Below are 21,238 nucleotides of genomic sequence, written 5' to 3'. Positions count from 1 at the left end.
TTGTTTTTTTTTAAATAATGAAAATAAATATCTAAAAGTTAAAATAAAAATGAAACAAAACTAATTGAATAAAATATTGACTGAGAGTTATGTCGATATAAGCATGTGACGCAGCTGTAATTTCTTGAATTATTAATAATTATTGTCCCTGGCAGGGAGACAGGGTTGGTCGGGATCAAAGGGCAAATCATGATGTGTTTTTCTTGCCTACAGACAGGTAAGCTGTCAGAGTCCCAGTTTATGGGCTCCACTCAAATAATTTGTTACACTGCATCTGTCCTCAGGTTCAGTTCTGAGCTCTATCACAGCTATCAGGACATTTTTATTTTACTGTTGATGAAAGTGTGATCCGTCTACTCTGACAGTCAGGAAGACTTTTCTGTCATTGAAATTTATGTTCTGTTTAAATTCAGAGGGACATTATTGCACATGTGAATGCCTTTCTATCGAAAAAGATCGCTGTAGCTCTAATGTAACAAACCAAATCATCGTTACACTTCATTTTTAGTGTTTAAAAAAAATCATAAATAAAGTAATAAAAAGGTTTTGTCATGACCTCGGACAGCAGATTTGTGTATTATTGTGTAATATGACTTCACGCTTTATGGAGGACCTTCTTTCCCTTTTAATAAATCTCTCCTCCTGGGATATTTAAAGGGTCAGTTCACCCAAATGACTACTAAAGTGATTATTTTCTAAATAATCTGTGTTGAAAGGCTGCCTATCCATCCACATAGCCACCTTCCTCTCTGCATCAAATATCTCTCCAACCAATAGTTGACAGTTATAATAATAATAATGCCCGACATAATACACTAACTTCAGTATTAAGTTACATACGACACAAAGACCGCAGTGAAAATTGAGCCATTTCATATTTACCCTCTGTGGGGGGTGATTATAAAATATGCTATCACACCTGTCAATTTCTCTGACATCCTTTTCTCTCTCTTATGTTAAAACTGGTCCAGTCACACACACACACACACACACACACACACACACACACACACACACACACACACACACACACACACACACACACACACACACACACACACACACACACACACACACACACACACACACACACCTGTCAATCCCACCCACCGTGGTGATATCAGTGTGTGTTCTGATGTCACCATGTGATGAATGGAATAACCGAGGCCCAGTATCACTCTTTGTCCCAATAATAGTAGTTTAACACCGTTTCCTGGTTCCACAACACTGAGCGCCACTGAGGCAAACAGTGTTAGTGCTGACAGTGGAGTGATGTCTTTCTCATTGAATACCTATGAAGTCCTCTAGATGTCCATTAATGATAGATTCCATACGTAATAAAAACAGGGCCGACCCACCACTAATCCATAATGGATTGCCGGGCAAGACCTGAAACTGATCCAAAACTGTCTCCACCACACACACACACACACACACACACACACACACACACACACACACACACACACACACACACACACACACACACACACACACACACACACACACACACACGCCAGCACATTTGCAGACACATGCACATAAAAACAGAGTCCACACTCATCCCACTGTGTTTAATATCTCTAAGTGTTTTTCCACTTCTCCCTTCTTCCTGTCCTCCGTCTTTCCCTCCATCCCTCCGAGCCACACCTCAGCCCTGGAGATGTTACCACTCATACTGCCATCAGCTCCTCCCTCAAAGGGAGACACCAACACTCACTCCTCTGTAATGCCTCCCGTCTTCTCTCTGTCATGAATCCCCCCCTTTATTGCTGATGCTGGTGTCTGACTTAAAAGATATGGCTACTCAGCTCACCAAATCACTTATCAGATTAGATTGGTGCTTCATTAGGAAACAAATAAACCCAACCTTAACACACTATATTTATATCTGCTGTTTGCTATGATCTGTCTCTTCTGCTGCGTTCACACTAATGAGAGCTGCATTAAATGGATTTATTGAAATATCTGACAGACTTCAGATATAAACTGTCACTTGCTGCTCCTCCTGTTAAAATTGAGTTGTTCCTTCCAGCTATATGAGAATGGTTGAATTGTTGTAAGGTTCTGTTGTTAAGACTTCATCATGTTAAATTCCCCGAGATGACTTGTGTTGTGAATGAGTGCTATCTAAATAAAACTGAATTGAGCTGATTAGCTATTTCAGTTTCTCAACTAACTGAGTTTGATCTCAACAAATTTTAAAATGCAGCCTAAAATATTCAGTTGTTTTCTGGCCAACCACCCAACCAGTGTATTTAGTTTAATATCATGGAAGATGAATAGAAGCAGATCATATTCACATTGAAGATAATAAAAGGAACATTTCAGTAATATTTCATGAGAAAATTGACTCATATGGGGAGTCAATTATCAAAATAGTACAGGTGGATGTCCTAAGTATTTAATCCTAAATATTTAATCCCACTTTTTGTTATATAAAACAAGATTTTTTTTGAATGCAACATTTTGATTCAGTTAATCAGATAAAAGTTGTGTCTATTTAATTGGATGTGAATCAAGCAGTTGGTGCGTGTTATATTGCTGTAGCCAATCTCAGCCATAACATATATTAAACACTTGAGTTACCTACAAATTAATTGCAATTAAATTACACATAAAGGGGTAAAAATTCAAAAGACTTTTCCCCCACTCACCTGGTTGAGTAAACTAGCAAACACGGATGGTGACACTGTGTCCTTCACACACAAAAGGTTAAAGCAGTTTACGCACGGCAGCTTCGGCTATTGAGTTAATGATTGGAAAGTCAATTATACACACTCAAAATTCCCGATGCAGGTTATTTATTAACACCACAACGTCAGTACGTTTGTAGCACATTGCTCTTCAACAGTGTTGTTTATAAATTAATTGCATTGGTAGCTTTAACTGTGTGCTATTTATTTCTGCCAGCTCCTCAACATTGTTCCAACACCTGATTTCAGTTTATTGGACGAGTGTTCTTTGTTCACTTTGACATTTAATTTAATGCCCGTGTTTGGCATCTATAAGACGCAGGTTTTTGTCTAAAAATCATTGAACCGCTTCCTACACAAGGCAGCAATCAAGCAATACCATGGACAGAGGTATTTCTAATGTCAGTTACCTTTTCTCACATCATCAGCTCGTGGAGGCTGACTCGTAGTACCACAAATTAAATTATTATGAGCCTGAACCTCCCGGACAAGTATGTCAGTTTCCTCCTGTGTAAAGTTTGGATGGCGGTGTCGGTCTGCTCCTTCTTCATCCATTAGAAACTGATTATCTATCTTCCTACTTTACCACTGCGCCATGCTGCAGCACTGATTCGCTGCGTTTGTTTTCAGCAAAATATCCAAAAAGTTGGCCGCACCTTCTTGTGCTCTCGGCACACTTGTGCCTTCGCTGCACCGAGGCAGAACAAACGAGGACCCCAGTGTTTTCTCATCAGATTGTGACTCTCATTTCCAGATATTTGAGTGAGCAAATAAAGCGGCTGTTGACAGAATCTCTTTACTTCATTTTAAATCATGTACACTGTAAGAGCGCCGTGTCTCTCAGTTAAGGAAGACACAAATAGCAACTTTCTTTTCTCAACAAGCGTTGGGATTTAAAGGACGTTTCTTAAGTTTGAGATTCGTGGAATGACACAGAGCTGAATCCACTGGCAATGCTTGCATTTTTATGCAAAAATAAACATTGAAATATCAACCCGGTGCATGTTTCACCCTCCAGTGTAAATACCCACACTCCTGTAACTCTCAATCACAGAGAAATCTCCTCCTCAGGCTGCCTGACATCCCAGTGCTGGCGGATTCACTCTGGCACACCTTTCCCCCCTCTGCTTTCTCTCTTCGGAGACACGCAGGCAGGTATCTGACACTATAGGATGGATGATAGGGATGGATGGAGCTTTGCAGAGACTGGTATGGTGGGACTGAAGGGTGTGGGAGCAAAATGGATATGTCGTCAAAAAAAGGAACAGTGAATAGTAGACAGAGGAATTCCACTGAGCCTCGGCTACATGCCTGCAGCCGGAGGGAGACGAGGCATCTATCATGAACATGGAAACCTGACATGGCAGGATTCAACCAGCTATGCTCTGCTCAGGTTAAAAATACAAATAGGCTGTCCTGCCAGCTCACACTCAGGACAGCCTATTTGTGAGTATCATGTTCTCACTTGACAGGTTAGAATCTGGTTTGTTATTTTACACATATTTTTATAGGTCTACACACCTTTTATATGTCTGTTTCTCTTTAATTTGTTCAGATATGATTTCTACAAATCTACTTTTTGTGCAACTATCTCATTTGGACTCTTTGGCTCCATTTTTCCTTCGATTATTTCGAGGTACAGTCCCACACTCATCATTTCTTTCCCTTTGTATTTATTATTTTGCATCCATAACAGGGGTGTAATGATGTGTGTATTTGTCCAGAACCTTTCTGTTCTGTATGTCCTGTAATCTGCGATGACTGTCTCTGAATCTGTTTATTTTGACATCAGCGATGGGAACTCGCGGGCACAAGTCCCACCTGCAACATGTGGTCTGGATAGAGAGTTGGAAGGTTTCCCACAGGTAAATGTTTTGATGCTTCTGTCTGTTGAAATTACTGTAAATGCAGTGTTAATCCACCCGTGTTGAAGACACTTGAAGCAGACACTTTTTATAGTGTGACATTGCGTTTCTCTGCATCGAGCTCTTAAAAGGTGGATCTGGGACAGTTGCTCAAATACACATGCTGCTGTTGAGACTCCCTGTTAGCTCTCATCTCTTGTCACTTTCTTCAGGTAGTTTTCTCTTCAGTGCTTTAACGGTTCTGCTGTCATCATCCTGCAGCAACACGTGTCATATTTATTAGCATGGGCAGAGATGTATTTACATCCTGGGAGAGCAGCTCGGTGACAGTGATCACACCATACCATAATCAGCACCGTAAACGTCCTTCCTCCAGCTGTAACCGGCCACCTCAGTTCCAGCTTTAAGTTTGTATTGTTCAATCATCTTGAAACATCTTGGATGCGTTATGTTCAGCCAGTTGGTTCTGCTGTTATTTCTCAGTAAAAACTGCTTTATGCTTTTCTTGAAATGCCCCATACGGCGTCTGGCATCAGGAAGGAAGTGACAGATTGGATTTTGTTTCATTTATGCACAACTATGAAGTGTACAAACTGAACATCTTCACAGTACAGTGGATCCGACTATAGAGAGAAATAAACATTAATAGACACGTGCAGCAATTGTATGAGTTGAAGCAAAACTTCTTTTATGCACACAAAAAGGTTTAATTCTCTCAAATTGTGTTCATAAATTTGTTCAAATCCCTGTGAGAGATCACTTCACCTTAGTTTGATCATCCTTCCACCTGACAGGTGTAGCACATCAAGATGCTGATTAAACAGCTTGATTATTGCACAGGTGTCTTGGACTCATAACAATAAAAAGGCCACAGTGATTAAACCAGCATGTGTCCGATGTGAGTGACCGATGTGAGCGATGTGCTTGCAGAGATTCATGTAGTTCAGAGGGGAAGAGTGTAACCTGCCCCTCTAAAGCTGAAATTTGCAGATTTTCCCTAAACACCTCACATGTAGGCGATTGGTAGACGATAGTAGGCTGCTGTGCACAGAGAATCCTTCTGTCTCCACTCTTTTACTGAGACAGGTTTGCGGCAAAAAAATATTTTTAAAGAGTGAAACGAAGCCTTTTAATGTAAGATTTTCTTAAGTTGAGACCATCGACTGTATATAAAAGTGGACAAAGTAGTGCATTACCTCAGATGGCTGCTAGTGTTGGCTCCAAAAAGGCTTTGGCTCCATAGACTCCTATTCAACTTCTCATAAAATACAAAGTCATCATGGTGTCATACACTAAAGACTATTTGAAAATAATCCCATCAATAAATAGATATTAGGCCCAAAAAAGCAGTATATTGTGTTTGTTTGATTGACAGGCCAGTGGTGCAGTCAGGTTTCTACTATCGGTGGGCGGGCGTAGTGGCCTCGGTTTTCCAATTAGATCGTGTCAGATCCACCGCTCACTCCTCCCCAGCTTGTCCTAAAATGGTCACTTCTGGCTCCAAAATAGCAAGATGGCGGCAGCTAAAATACTGAAATGTACTGGAGGCTTCAGAAAGACACAAATGGTTCACAAACCAACGGGTGGCATCACGGTTGGTTTCCGCTTGGTCGAAACCAAGTGACTGTATCTCCATTGGCGGGCTGCCTAAGCAGTGATTAGGAATATATGGGAAATGTTGCAAAATACAGAGGCAGACTTTTCTCTCGCCTGTATACGGATCGATGAACGTTAAGGGGTTAATTTAACAGTAAATATATTTTAAATCAAATGAAGGTCTTGTATTTAAGGATCCTCCATTTGATTATGTACCATACTCACATCATTTTAGTGTGCTTGGGTTTCCCATGTGATTATTTTATTTTCACTTAGCTACACTTAAACTGAATTTAATTAATTCGAATCAAATGTATGAACTTGTATAACTCACATTGAGAGATAAAATTCCAGCTTATATTGTAAGAATAAAAAATGCATAAAACGTGCTTGTATTTCTTCAGTATCCATCCCCCACTTTGGTGTTTGGTAGGTACAGTAGTGGCGTCTGTTTGCTGCAGTAAGGCTGCAGTGCCAGCAGAGGGAGACTCTCACTAATCACCTTGACTCAAGTAAGAAAGCACAGCACAGGGCAGGTTTTTCCTCTGATCACCAAACCATGTCGGAGTACTTCTGGTTTCAAAATGGTGTGTGTGTGTGTGTGTGTGTGTGTGTGTGTGGGGGGGGGGGCAAGTGACCGAGGTGGAGACAGAGTGCTGACTCGGGCGAAGGCAGCCTCTCTTCCCCGGCTCTTGGCGTGAGCCATTGATTCTTCCAGCTCAGGGCCTGTCAGTAAGGTGCACACTGTCACCACACACCCACAATAGTGTGCTAGTGTGTGTTTTAGAGTGAGACAGAAAAAGGAGCGGCTGACCCTTCTCTTTAATCAGCGCTCAGTTTGATTTGGAAAAGCAAAAGTGTTCAGGAGCTTCCTTTATAAAACTGTGTGTAGGATCCATACTAAACGTGTGTGCATGCACAACCGCTGAAAATGGTGTACGCCAAAAAAATAATCCGATTTATAAACAGTTATAAACAAACCTGCACACAATGTTCCCTGTAAATCTCGCAGTCTGCCTGGAAACATATGCATATAGATATGCTTCATATCCCGCCCTCTACACACCCACAGTCAGCCATTAATGGTAAATGCAAATCAATCAGCATCATGAATGCTGATGTATTTAAATGTGTCTGCTCATCAGTGATTCATAACGGTGAATTGTGTCAACAACAGAGAGGAAGACCAGGCGAAGGAACACGGAAATCAAAGTGTTTGTGGGTTGAATTAGAGGACAGAAAGCTCCTAATGTTTGGTGGCTACAGCAGTGGGGTCACAAACAAAGGATATGCAGTAAGTTCATTGAACAGGATGGTAGCTGAAATTAAAAAAGATCTAAAGGTGGAGGCACAAAAAAAAAAGACAACCCACCAACAGAGGATGTCTTCTCCTGGTGGGAGCAAGGACACCCTCAAGCTGTCGCTGCTGGAAGCCCAAATGGCCTCTGCGAGGGGAAACCAGTGTGTTTGGCAGCAAATACTTTGCGTGCCTGACACATAAAACTGTAACACATATTGTTGCAGTCGTATGTTCTTGAATTGATGATAACATAACATATTTTTCAGTGTCTTGTCATATTGTTAAAAAATATTGTTATTGCAGAAAGTACCCTGAATTATTGTAATGTTTAGGTCCCAATTGCCCACCCTAGTTTGTACATATTTGAAGTGTTACGACACACTTATTTACGATGTAGTAATATTCATTATTCAAGTGCAGAATTTGTTTTATTTTTAGGCCCATATGGTTGTGGGACAAGAGAAGTTAACAATGGGTTTCCCAGTGCAACCCAGTATCACGGCAAAGCGTGAAATAGACTGGTGAAATTAGTCACAAACTGCCGTGCGTGATGATGGGGTTAAAATCTAGGAGGTAACAATGTTTTTCTTGAGTTGTTTTTTTGTTTCCTAACCTCAACCATGTTTTTGCAAAAACTTCCATTTCTGTAAATCACGTCTCAAAGCTGGCAGTAGATTTCATTTTCGTCCGCTACAGGAAAACATGTAGCTTTCATGCCCAGACAGCACCAAGCGTGGCTATCTCACGTTTCGGCGTCGTGGACAGGCGTGTCTATTTCACGCTTTGTCGTGATACCGGGTTGCCCAGTGAAACCTCTCCTTTACTGTGCATGAGTTGTCTGCTGATGTGCTCTTTCCTAATATAGCAGTTTGAATCCACATTATCATGTCATATTAGCAAGTTTGGGATAAACAGCCTGCCATTTAAAACATGTCTCACTGCTACAGATAGTATCACTGAATGCAACACAGCCCTTACCCTGCAGTGTTGGTAAAAGGTGTAGACATTTAAAGGAATATAAAAATAGAGCTCCTGGCAAACTCCCCAAAATGTTCCCAGGGTGGCTGCTGTACGGTAACATTTTGTACTTTGCTGAATCACCAGTGGTGCATGGCCTGATATGTAGATGACAACAAACACTCAACATCAGACTCCAGAGCGGTGCACCCTACTGTTCACCAAAATGAAAATCAATTACTTCTGCCGGAATGCGTTCATGTCAAGGTGGAGTTTTAGCATAAAACTGTTACGCTCTTGACATTTGGCTTTCCCCTCGGCTGCCTTGCAAGAGTTCAACCTCCGACTAGTTTGTGTCAGACTGTGTGTGGACGAGAGAGAGAGAGAGAGAGAACATAAATTTGAGATGACCCATGATCAACCCTGTGCTTCCAGTCTGCCCTTCCTCATGCGGCAGCAGTCATCCACTCGCTCAGTCACAGAGGAGCACCAAGACGTTCGGGGCCATTTCCTGCTTCTCATTTCAATGATGTATAATGACATTTTCACCACTGGTTTAAAAACCTGACGTCAGTGAGCACAGCAGAGACAAACAGATCAACATCAGAAGTTGAATGTTATTTTAGGTCTGTGTGTGGATGCACAGGGACAGTACGAACAAAGGGCTTCAGTTTGTGGTTGTTTTGGGGAATGGCAAAAAAGCTACATTTTTCTATGGTATCTAACTATCTGCTGTGGGCCATCAAAACAAAAAGAAAGCTATTTGTACTGTGGATGGAAACCAGTCAACAATAAATTATGCAAATGTTTGCAATTCTTCTTCTTCTTCTTCCTTTTTTTGTGGGCGGAGCATCAGCGCCACCAATTGTCTCAACTGCTCAGTTGATGTGACGTGTCTTCCCCCTCAGCAGAGGATTACAGGTCAGAACAGCAGAGTAGCATGCCGGCCTGCAGACTGCAGAATACGACCGGATGTAGTAGAACATCCTGGTACTTTTGGCATCCTACGTTTAACATACTATTGGGACATACTAAATCTTTTTCTGGCGTACTATATAGAATGGTAATTTGGATATTGGAACGCAGGGTATAATGCAAACTAATAATCTTTTAGTGTTGAGGAAGGAATTTGACCAGTGCACCAAAGTGGGGTGCAGTTTGGTAGGCATCCCTTGGTCCAAAAGAAATACAAAATTTAAAAAAAAAATAGCGGAGGAGGGTGATGTGGGCAGTTTAAGGGTATTGGAGGACATGGACAAGGTAAGGGTTGGGAGGGAGAGCAGGTTACAAGATCAGAGGAACAGGAAGTATGGCAGAATGACAGGAACGAAGAGAAGGGGTGAGGAGATGGATGGAGAGTGAAGGGAGCGAGGGATAGTGAAAGGAAAGCAGGGGAAAAGACTACCGGGAGATGGGAGCAGGCAGGAAGTGGGAAGAGGGGTAAAAAAGAGACAAGATAAGCACTAAGAAAACATTGAGAGGTCAGAGACGACACACCCAAAGGCCTCTTCCTGTCCTGCAAGTTTGAACTCGTGTGCATCTTTGAAATTGGCAAATTCAGCTAACGAGACCAAACAACTGAGCACAAGAGCATGCGCAGTGGTCAGATTTTTATTTTTGTACCCTGTTCTTTTAAATCCTGTCTGAAATATTGTATTGATAAGAAATGTAAATTTAAAAAAGATCCGTCACATGTTTGATCACATCCTCGCTACATGAACACCCTTACAGAAAGATCATGTGAATTTCCCATGTTGTCCACTTTATCTCTGAAGCTATTGTGTGCATCCATGCAGCAATCACCTCTTCAGTAGAGTGTTTGAACATGCATGATACTTACATCAACTTAAACTTCTTACTTATTTTCTGTATCTACAATTACACAGATTTGTTTTAAATGCACACGACTCATGCAGTCAAACTGGTTTAAAAATTGTCAAATGAGGTATTCCAATATGAGATTTAACAGGACAATCCAGTGTTCCTCCTTCGATTAGGACCCTCTGCTCCTCCTGAAAGAAACACGTCTGAGTTTATGGCTGGACCCTGTGGGAAACTGGAGGGCTTTTAATTTGAAAAGTTGCGACATTCAGCCGATCTGCGGTGTAACTTTGATCTATTACTCACTCAGTGATAGACACTCAATTTATAGCTCCGCCCCACTGTGCAGTCCAGCAGAAATGATGGTATCTACATTATTATTACCTAATTTATGAGCAGCCGTTTCTTTTCAGCTCAGAGTGAGTAAAGTAAAAGTCCTCCGATCTCAGGCACAGGTGGAAGAGGACGAGGGGAGGTTGTACACACAGTTGTACACACACTTATTTGATGGTGTCAAAAGCGTTGTTGTTTTGGACAGGTTCAAAAATGAATTAAAAAAAGCTTAAACAGATTGCCAAATATAGTTGGGCAGCCGTCACTATACCTGCGTGACTCGCCCAAACGCGTTTATTTGTGGGAAACACTGCATCTTGTTTGAACCTTCCGCGATCTACTCAGAAACGAGTCACGTTCGACTGGTAGACCTCAAATCTGGAGGAAATGATATCAATTTATCATCATTTTATGTTACATCAGCAACACAGACCCTTGAAATGCTTCAGAAAATGTACAATGAAGCAATGAGCTGGGCAGAGTGTGTTGAGAGGCTTTCTCTTTCCAAGACCGAAGAAGGCGCATCAGGTCAGGAGCCCATTCAGGTGGTTTTCTTTTACACCCGTGAGGTTGTGCACCATGAATTCACCCCCCCCCACGGTCAGAATGATCTGAGGCGTCCGAGGACGTTCGGCCTAAATTGTGGCGCGGTGGCACTTGGTTCTCCAATAGGACAAGCCGTCCACTCACAGAGCGTTTAAAACATGCAATTTTCTATCCCGCAACAACACAATTGTCACTCTCTACCGCACCTACATGCCAGATTTGGATTTGAACCAAAATTTGATGTGCACTCTTTTCACATTTCATGTCCATGGTGGTCACAAAAATGCATGGAACACAAGGTTTGGTGTTGTTTAAGTATTTTAACTTGGAATACTTACTGATAAAAGTCTGCTGGGGGAGCAGCATTGGAGCCGGAGACACCAACAGACTTAACAAACTGGTTAAGAAGGCCGGCTCCATCATTGGCTGCAAACTGGACAGCCTGGAAAAGGAGGTGGAGAGGAGGACGCTGAGGAAACTATTATCCATATTGGATAATCCTGACCACCCTCTCCACCTGCTGCAGGGACAGAGGAGGACGTTCTCCAAAAGACTCCTCCAGCTCTGCTGTCACAAGGACCGATGCAGGAGATCATTCCTGATACAGGAGATCATTCCTGATACAGAAGATCATTCCTGATACAGGAGATCATTCCAGATACAGGAGATCATTCCAGATACAGGAGATCATTCCTGATACAGGAGATCATTCCTGATACAGGAGATCATTCCAGATACAGGAGATCATTCCAGATACAGGAGATCATTCCAGATACAGGAGATCATTCCTGATACAGGAGATCATTCCTGCCGACCGTAATAAGACTGTACAATAACTCACCTCTGGCAAAATCCATCACCCAACAATAACACCGTTGTCTGTTTTTCTTGGTTGTTTAAATATAAAAAAAACCAACTAAAAAACTTTGCACTATTGTTTAGTTAGTTTTAATTTAATTTAATTATTCTATTTTATTGTATATACCGTGCATTTTTATATTTAATATTTTTGACTGTTATGTTATTGCTTTCCTTTATCTATAAATGCTGCTGTAGCGAAAGAATTTCCCTTTGGGGATTAATAAAGCATCCATCCATCCATCCATCCATCCATCCATCCATCCATCCATCCATCCATCCATCCATCCATCCATCCATCCATCCATCCATCCATCCATCCATCCATCCATCCATCCATCCATCCATCCATCCATCCATCCATCCATCCATCCATCCATCCATCCATCCATCTCTATCATTGCTTCCCCCTGAGCCATGCCCAATACATAGCTTATGTTTTAGCTGCTACAGAGACATCACTGCCATTGCTGAAATACAGTTTGGTCAGACTGGTGACCGTGGACTTAAACCAGCCAGTTACTGGGTCCTCACATCTCTCAAAATGTGGGAGCAAATTTATTTGCAATCTAAACGGTTTCTCTCCTGAAAGATCTGATGACACTGCAGTGAGTCGGGATCCTTTTCTCCACCACCAGGGCTGACTGACACACATACAGGTAGATTTCACATCGACAAATCATCACAATCTTCAGACATCAGGTGTCTGGTTAAAACGTAAAGTGCTTGATGTGCCACACACTGAGGTTTGTTCTCATGAGCATGCATGGGCATACACAACCACAAACACACTTTATCAAAGTCCCAATGACAGCTCTGTGCACCGGTACAAGACTGCAAAGCACATTTGTATGCATGTCTGGGTGGAGACATGGTGGAAACACACACACACACACACACACACACACACACACACACACACACACACACACACACACACACACACACACACACACACACACACACACACACACACACACACACACACACACACACAGGCAATCCTCTCTCACCACACCACACACTCTTCTCTTGATGCCCATCAGGGATGTTAATGCCCTGACAGGTTCCATTTAAGTTGTAGAAGGATTCAGAGTCAACCAGGAAGCAACTGAGATCCTTTGGTACCAGAATGAAACCACAGCACACACACACACACACACACACACACACACACACACACACACACACACACACACACACACACACACACACACACACACACACACACACACACACACACACACACACACACACACACAGCAACACTGTAAGCTAACTGAGTGGAGGTTTTCCCTCTCCTCCACCTTCCATCCACCAGCGGCTCCAGCGGCTGAGCAGAGTGATCTATACTGCCGGGTAGCGCCGTGCTCATTTCTATTTAGATGTCTGTGATTCCCATGTGAGCCCAATGATGGATCTTTGTTTCATTGACTGCAGTTCAGGAAGGCACCACGTCTACCGCAGTGAGCATGTGTTTTTCCTTTTTATGCTCCTTTCTCTCACCCTTTCTCTGTCTCACAGGGCAATTAACACACATAAAATAAGAACAGCTGAAGAGAGAATTGTGAAATGGAAGCTGTAAGCTGCTGTAGCTCTGCCTCGTGTTTATTTCAGAAGCGCTGTGCTGATGTTACCTCTCATTATTACTATTGGTGAGTATCACCTCTTAGGCTGCCGGTGTAGTTCATGAACCAGGGTGTTTGGGAGACCCACATTTGAGCCGTTTCTCTGGGAGAAGGAGCTCTGACGGCAGCTCCAGCTGTGTTGGCGGCTCCCTGGCAGGTACGCTGAAAGACGCCCCCCCTGGGCCTAGTTTGGCCCACGTTAGTAGTGACCTTGAAACACAACAAGGAACAATAAACCATAAATCAACACAAAATGAGGGTGTGTGGGTGAGGTTGTGGGAAAAAAGAGGGGACGAGAGAGAAGGAGGAAATGTGGCTGAAGAGGGGAGGTAGAGGGGATCCAGCGTCACCTGTCATTCCCGGTTTGGTTTATGGACATCAGCCGGGTCGCAGCGTAGCACCACTCTGCTCCAGCGTTTGGTGGACTCAGCAGAATGGGAGATCACTCACCAGGAGCTGACCTTCAGGATCTAGAAGGAGGGGAGGGAGGTGGGGGTAGGGGAGGCCCTCCTGGAGGGGGGTGAGGGAGGATGGAGGAGGGAGGAGGACTGGATGAGCAGAGAGCTGGAACATGGAGAAACTCCTCTGGGAACAGGAAAGGAACATTTTTACTTTTGCTCCCAGTTTTGTTCTATTTTTATTGTTGTGATTGCTGTCAGTATCTGATGACTGTTTCCATGGATTTCATGATGATTAAAAGTTGCTCTGTTGATCAGATGGATAAGAGACACATGCTAACATACAGCATTAAGCAGTAAAAATACTTAATGACACAATTACATCGTGGTGGAAGTGAAACTAGAGCCAATCTCAAGTTTTCTGGAAGTTTGTTGTCATGTGTATATGAGGAGCTTCAAAACTGAATGAATTGAACCCTGGTGTGGACCAAAGCACCAGACGGAGACCTGGTTCCAAGTGGACTTTGGTGATTTTGTGGTCTGAAAGGAAACGTACCACTCGGATCTAAAAGTATATCTGTGGTTGTAGCATGAATTCAAAAGCAAACTACAAAATCTACCTTGAGGAAGCGATCTTATAACCACTGTATATAAGCAATGTTGACGTAAATCATTTATAACCATGGTTGCATGCACTACTTTAAGTGAGTGTTGGTACATGCGATCAATTTGCAGCCAACAGTAACCTTCTCATAAAATGCAGTCACATATTTCTTTGTGAGCGCTCTGTGCCACCAGAGAACTTTATGTGAAGCATTAGAAAGCCGACTAACCGGCTGTCAATCACCAGACTTTGATTTTTCTTCGTGGGTCCTGATGATGCAGGATGACATCACAAAAATAATCCAATCACTGTTTATGACTTGATGTTATACATATAATGGTTTCTTTGTAAAACGTTAGTGTTGGGATTGTGTTTTTTTTTTTAATCAATTAGTATAGAAACCAGTAAGATATGAGAACAGGACTGATGTAATCCACTTTCCGGGTCAGAGTGCAGACTCAGCTGTCTGATTGACATTTGCAGAAAGATATATAAAGACAGACAAAGATAAATGCATCGACAAGCTTAATTGATCTACTCTTAAGGTGAAACTTGATTGTTTTAGAAATGGTTTCAATGTGATTTTAAATATGACTCATAATAGCGGATCAATTTTTTTTCCCGCAGGCGCTAGTGTTAATAAAAGTAAAAAGCGCAACACGAGGGGTGATGAAAAGGTTCTGACACGGTTCCTGTTGTGCCCACTATGGTAGATTAATGTGCATGGGCCACGGGGAAGCAATAACTTTAGTAAGTATTACAAGTTACATCACCGTATCATAATCAGCACCTTCGTTACGTGTGTTTTTTGTGAACAGTGATACGTGTGCATTCGCGATTTGAACATTGACCTGAAACTTGATCACAGAGCACACATCAAACTGTGTTACATTTTTGGAGGCATACTGTCATGTTTGAGAACCCACAACATCCAACATCACAGTAGTGTTGACAGTCTGGGACAAATTCATGGTGCACAACCCTGTGATGTCAAAGAAAACCCACCTCGTTGCACCTCTCTTAATGGCTGTAGTCTGTCTGACTTCCGTTGCTGATTGCCCAAGTTTGACAGAACATTTAAAGTTCGCTCTCTGCTCAGGTCCATGTTGAAATGGCAAATGTGCACATGCCAGTGGTCACAAAAACGCGTGCAACACAGGTGCTGATGCTGTTCCTGCTCCGTGAACATCGCGGTGCTGTTCTCCATTCGTGTGCAAAAAGGAACAGTTTTTGATTGCGCCTCATTAATTGTAATCAGAATACTTGTAGAATAGACAATAGCAGCACAATTTGTGACCTCTATGCTCATCTTTACCCAAATGCAAATTGTTCATGAAGACAGTGACTTCCAGTTTGAATCTTAGATGGAACACATTCCATTCTGAAAAACGTATTTTGTACAGAAATATTAAAAATGTTTAGAAAAAGATACACGGGAATGCTACATGGGGAAATGAAAAAGGAGAAGAGAGCAGAATGAAAGGAAGCAGAGATGGTGATAAATTTGCAGCCAGAATATGTGTCTAAAAAGCTTCCATGTTTTATGAAATGCACCCATAAGCTACACTAAGTGAAATGCATTAAAGAGGTTGTGATTTGCCTCTGAGACCATTAATAAGGTAAAATACACGCATGGCTAATTTATTAATGCACGCCTCTTGACATTCATTACCACTGAGGCAGCAGCCCTCAGCTCTACTGGTGCCTCACACACACACACACACACACACACACACACACACACACACACACACACACACACACACACACACACACACACACACACACACACACACACACACACACACACACACACACACACACACAGGAGTTTCAGGACAGACCTGGTTTGAGTGATACACCTCGGGGTCTCTGCAGTTAAAAGTGTCATCGTAATCGATTGGTGGAGCGGAAAGACAAACTGGAAACTGTCCAAATTACAAATTGAACGGAAAATCCTCTTAGCCAAAACTTTCAACATTTTACCAAACAATTAATTTTAATGAGCAGGCTGCCCATTGTGCTGAGAAGACCCCCGCAGTCCTCCTCTCTCTTCCTCTCCCACTTCTTCTCTGTCTCACTGAAATGGCAGAAACTTGCTGATAGGGTTGGAAGAGTAAAACAGATTGGAACGTCTCTGTTCTCCCATAACTATTTGGCTGACCAGAGGCTGACCTCACTATTATCACTTAACATGCGACAGGGGAAATTGTGGGACCAATTTAGAACTTCGAGCGGTGACTCTGGACCTCTGGTTGATGGTCTTTGGCTGTAGATAGAAATCTGCGCTTCATGTAGGAGCCATTTATTCATGAGGAGATGAGTGTTTAAACAGAAACACAACAGGATTAACAACTCACCACTGTGTTGTAAACACGAGGGAATTATGTCCTGTTATAATCTTCAGGACTAAATAAACACATTGGATCATAGTACTGGTAGTTTGGCAACTGAAAAGCAAACAGACTCTGTCCACATTAAAATGCGTGAAAACTTGTGTCACATGAACCTCCATACCCAACCATAATGGTAAAAAAACAACCTTTCTTTATTTTTATACAGTCAGAACAGTGGGATTTACCACAGTCCCTGTAACATCTAACATTATAGCACTACTTTTTGTGCATTCTCAGCAAAGGAATTTCCACAAAACTGCTGTTTTCAGTCTGAGAATCAGTACAGTATCAAAAAACATACTGTAATTGGCCCTATTTTTATCCCCGGCGCAGCGCAGGTGCAGCAGATCCCAGCGCAGCAGCAGAATTTTCAAGCAGCGAAAGGGACTTTTTTTTTCAGATTGACATGAACCAGGCAGCGCTGAGATGGGTGGCAGTTGCTGCGCGTCATGATGTAGTAATCATTGTCATCATCAAATATAAAAGGCAAAACTACAAATCAATTGCAATTAAATTACACATAAAGGGGTAACAATTGTAAAGCCTTTTCATATACTGATATGGTTTATTAATCTAACCAGCTGTGCAAGACCAGAGTGACACTGCCTCATTTACACACAAAAGATTTAAGAAATTTACACACAGCAGCTTAGGCCATTGACTTAATGGCTGGAAAGAAAATTAGACACCCCATGCAGTTTATTTATTAACACTCCAACATCTCGGTGTTGTTAATAAATACGTTGCATTGGGAGCTTTAAGTGTGCAAAATGTACTTCTGCTCACTCTTCAACATCTTCCCAGCCCCTGATTTCACTAAATTGGATGAGTGTTCTTTGTTGACTTTGACATTTCATCTAATGCCAGTGTTTGGTGTCTCTAAGATGCGGGTTTTTGTGCTATGCCTAGGCAGAGGAAAACAGGGCCCACTATCTCAGTGCTCTAATACATCTAATACATCAATACCGAATACGGTGCAACACATGTAGGGCTGTAAATGTTACTGGACACGAAAAGTTGTAAATCACACTAATCATAGCTTGCATTCTGGGCAGGTAAGCAGTAGTAGCAGTACAACATGCAGAATTTGTCTTCAGAGCAGCTGCTTGCATGGAAGAGTTCGGCAACGGATGTACCTTGAAACACCATTTACCATTTATTTCCATTATATCGAGTAGGTGATGATTTTGATATGTTTATTCCATAGCTCTTTGAAAATTAGGTTGAAATTTATGAAGTGGCACCTTGTGGAGTTAAAAAGATTGTGCTTGTTCCATTAGGTTTATTATTGGAAAATTACACAACATTCCCTTGATGTCCATTCACATATGATGAGAATATTTGTATTCATCTCAGCACACATCACAGCAGCGAAATTTGCCGTGTTACAGCAGCAAAGGTGTAATAGGAAGGAGCACCAGTTAAACAAGTAAGATATACTGTAGTTAATATGCAACACTTGATACAATAAATGAACAAACTTTGCACAGTTTAGTGTGGGGATAACTCCGAGTAGTGTTTAATGTAAAGTCCGACAGCAGCAGAAAGGTAAGACCTGCAGTATCTTATTCAAACCAGTTTTTGTCAAATGAGCAGTTGAACAAGCCGTCTTTTTAAACGAGACTGTGAACTAAGAAAATAAAAGAAAGAAGCATTATGAGCAAGTAAAAGTTGCATTAGGAGATAAAAATCTTCTTAAATATGTGGTGACCTTGAATTGTATGTTAGAGCATGCTTCATATATTCTGTTTGTATGCCTACATATACACCTCCCAACCCCCTTAATGAACACACACACACACACACACACACACACACACACACACACACACACACACACACACACACACACACACACACACACACACACACACACACACACACACACACTCCTCTGAAACATACACTTTGCATTTCAGCAGCTGAAGCAGATTTGTACAAAGCTGAACGAGTGGCAGAGCCAAATTGCTGACAGCTGTTCAGCTATCAGAGCCTCGCCACCACCTCCACCCTCCTCCATCCTCCTCCACCCTCCTCCTCTGCTCTCATAACCAGCCCTCTCACCCTCCATGCACCCCACCCTGGACTACACACACACACACACACACACACACACACACACACACACACACACACACACACACACACACACACACACACACACACACACACACACACACACACACACCCTTCTGTCTCCCCCTCACCCTCCTCCTGTCGTGCTCTTCCTGGCCCTTGCACCCACAGAGAATTGTATCATTACATTACTATGTCACTGTTGCTGGGGGCTTACACACACACACACACACACACACACACACACACACACACACACACACACACACACACACACACACACACACACACACACACACACGTGAACACACACACACACGTGAACACACACACACACACACGTGAACACACACAGGCAGACACACACACAGACAGAAGACACACACACAAACACACACACACTGGGCAACCAAATTTGCACAGTTTTTGTGAAATAGGTGGCCCTCAGTACTTTTTATGCTGAATTAGTCTGCTTTTGAATATAGATTTCATTTAAAAATGAGGCATAATTTATGTATTTTACAGGATATTATTATAGGAAGTTTTCAAATATTGGCTTTAAAGATTCATTTATTTCTTTACAGTGTTTCACAAGTCTTTTTTTTTTTTTAATCTCTTTTGTACATTGTATGTTGACACCATTGCTGAGACAAAGACTGTTGATGTGACTTCAGGCCCAAACATATTCTGATGGAGATGTGACATTAGTAAAAGTTCCAGTTTATTCATTTGCGGGGTGACTACAGAGGAAACCCGAAATCTCTCAACAACTGCTGGAGGCTTTTCTTTCACTCGACACTGAAACATCTGATAGAAATGATGTAGCTGCACTTCTTTAAAGGGAAAAATCTTGAGAGATAACGACCCTATTAAAATCAAATCAGAGGGCTACGGTGGCGTTGGACGCTTATGTCTCTCATGTCTGTGTGATCTGGTGTTTTTATAAAAGAGAGGCCGAGTCCAGTGCTGGCGATCAGCTGCGAATCGACTCAGACCTCAGGGTCACGCAGACAGGAATTAATCAATCAATATGTTCACCTCCTTAACAGTCATGTGTTTGTGTTTGCATTTCTTATATATGTGTGTGTGTGTGTGTGTGTGTGTGTGTGTGTGTGTGTGTGTGTGTGTGTGTGTGTGTGTGTGTGTGTGTGTGTGTGTGTGTGTGTGTGTGTGTGTGTGTGCGTGTGTGTGTGGTGGTATGGATGGGAGGAGTGCTGCTGCTGCTCATTAGGGAATGTAAACGGGCTCTTTCTGCTTGATTCAGCAATATTGGCAATGGATGGGATGCCAAGGGAAAATGGACAGCACCAGCAGTTTAAGAAGTTTGGGTAGAAGAGCGTCTGCTTTGAAGACTCAGATACATATGGAAATAGCACTTTTTTTTTTTATATATACTAATGTTATTTTTACTGAGGAAAACACACAAGTGTAATGATGTGAGTAATTCAGCTGATGGATTTGATCCACTGAGAAACTGTGTCCCTCAATCTACAAGTTAAAACATTTTCTATCAAGGGGGATGATAAACATTTACAAACATTGCAAAATTAGATGATCAGATGTACAAAAAAATGTATCTGACCCATAAAAAAATAATTGACTCTTGTTAACATCTCATTATTATCAATTAAAACGGTAACTGAAATAGTGAATGATAATTTTTGTGTCCCAACTGACCATTCAATCTACTCCAGTTAGTTCGATCCACAACTAAGAGCACGTTAGCTTTAAAGCAACACGTAAACGGCTATAATCTGAGTTATACTTAACATTTCTAGAGTTAAAAATAAAAAAAGTTGACTTTTCTAAAGCCAAAAATTCAAAAGCTAAAGTGTAGGAAAAGAATTAACACCTTAACCTGGGACATGTTAGCCTCAGTCTTTTATCATCGTATCACATATGGAGCCATCCAGTGGAAGTTTAGAACCATTTTGTACTGTACATGTATTAAGATTATCTAGAAGGCAGCAAAGTCAGCTAAAAACTGAGTCGACTGCTATGGGCCCATGACTCCCAGGCTCTCCGTCCACCCTGATATCCTCCGTACCATCAACTCGCTTCGGCGGACCTTCTGGTGGCCGTCCCTCGAGGAGGTCTCATGGACCTATGTACAGGCCTGCACCATGTGCGCCCGGAACAAGGTTTTGCATCGACCCCCTGTGGA

This window comes from Brachyistius frenatus, unplaced genomic scaffold (genome assembly GCF_029030835.1).
Source record: "Brachyistius frenatus isolate BFR_SWC_R1_liver_20210118 unplaced genomic scaffold, ASM2903083v1 Contig_75, whole genome shotgun sequence".
NCBI lineage: Eukaryota > Metazoa > Chordata > Actinopteri > Embiotocidae > Brachyistius > Brachyistius frenatus.
This window is presented reverse-complemented; position numbering follows the sequence as displayed.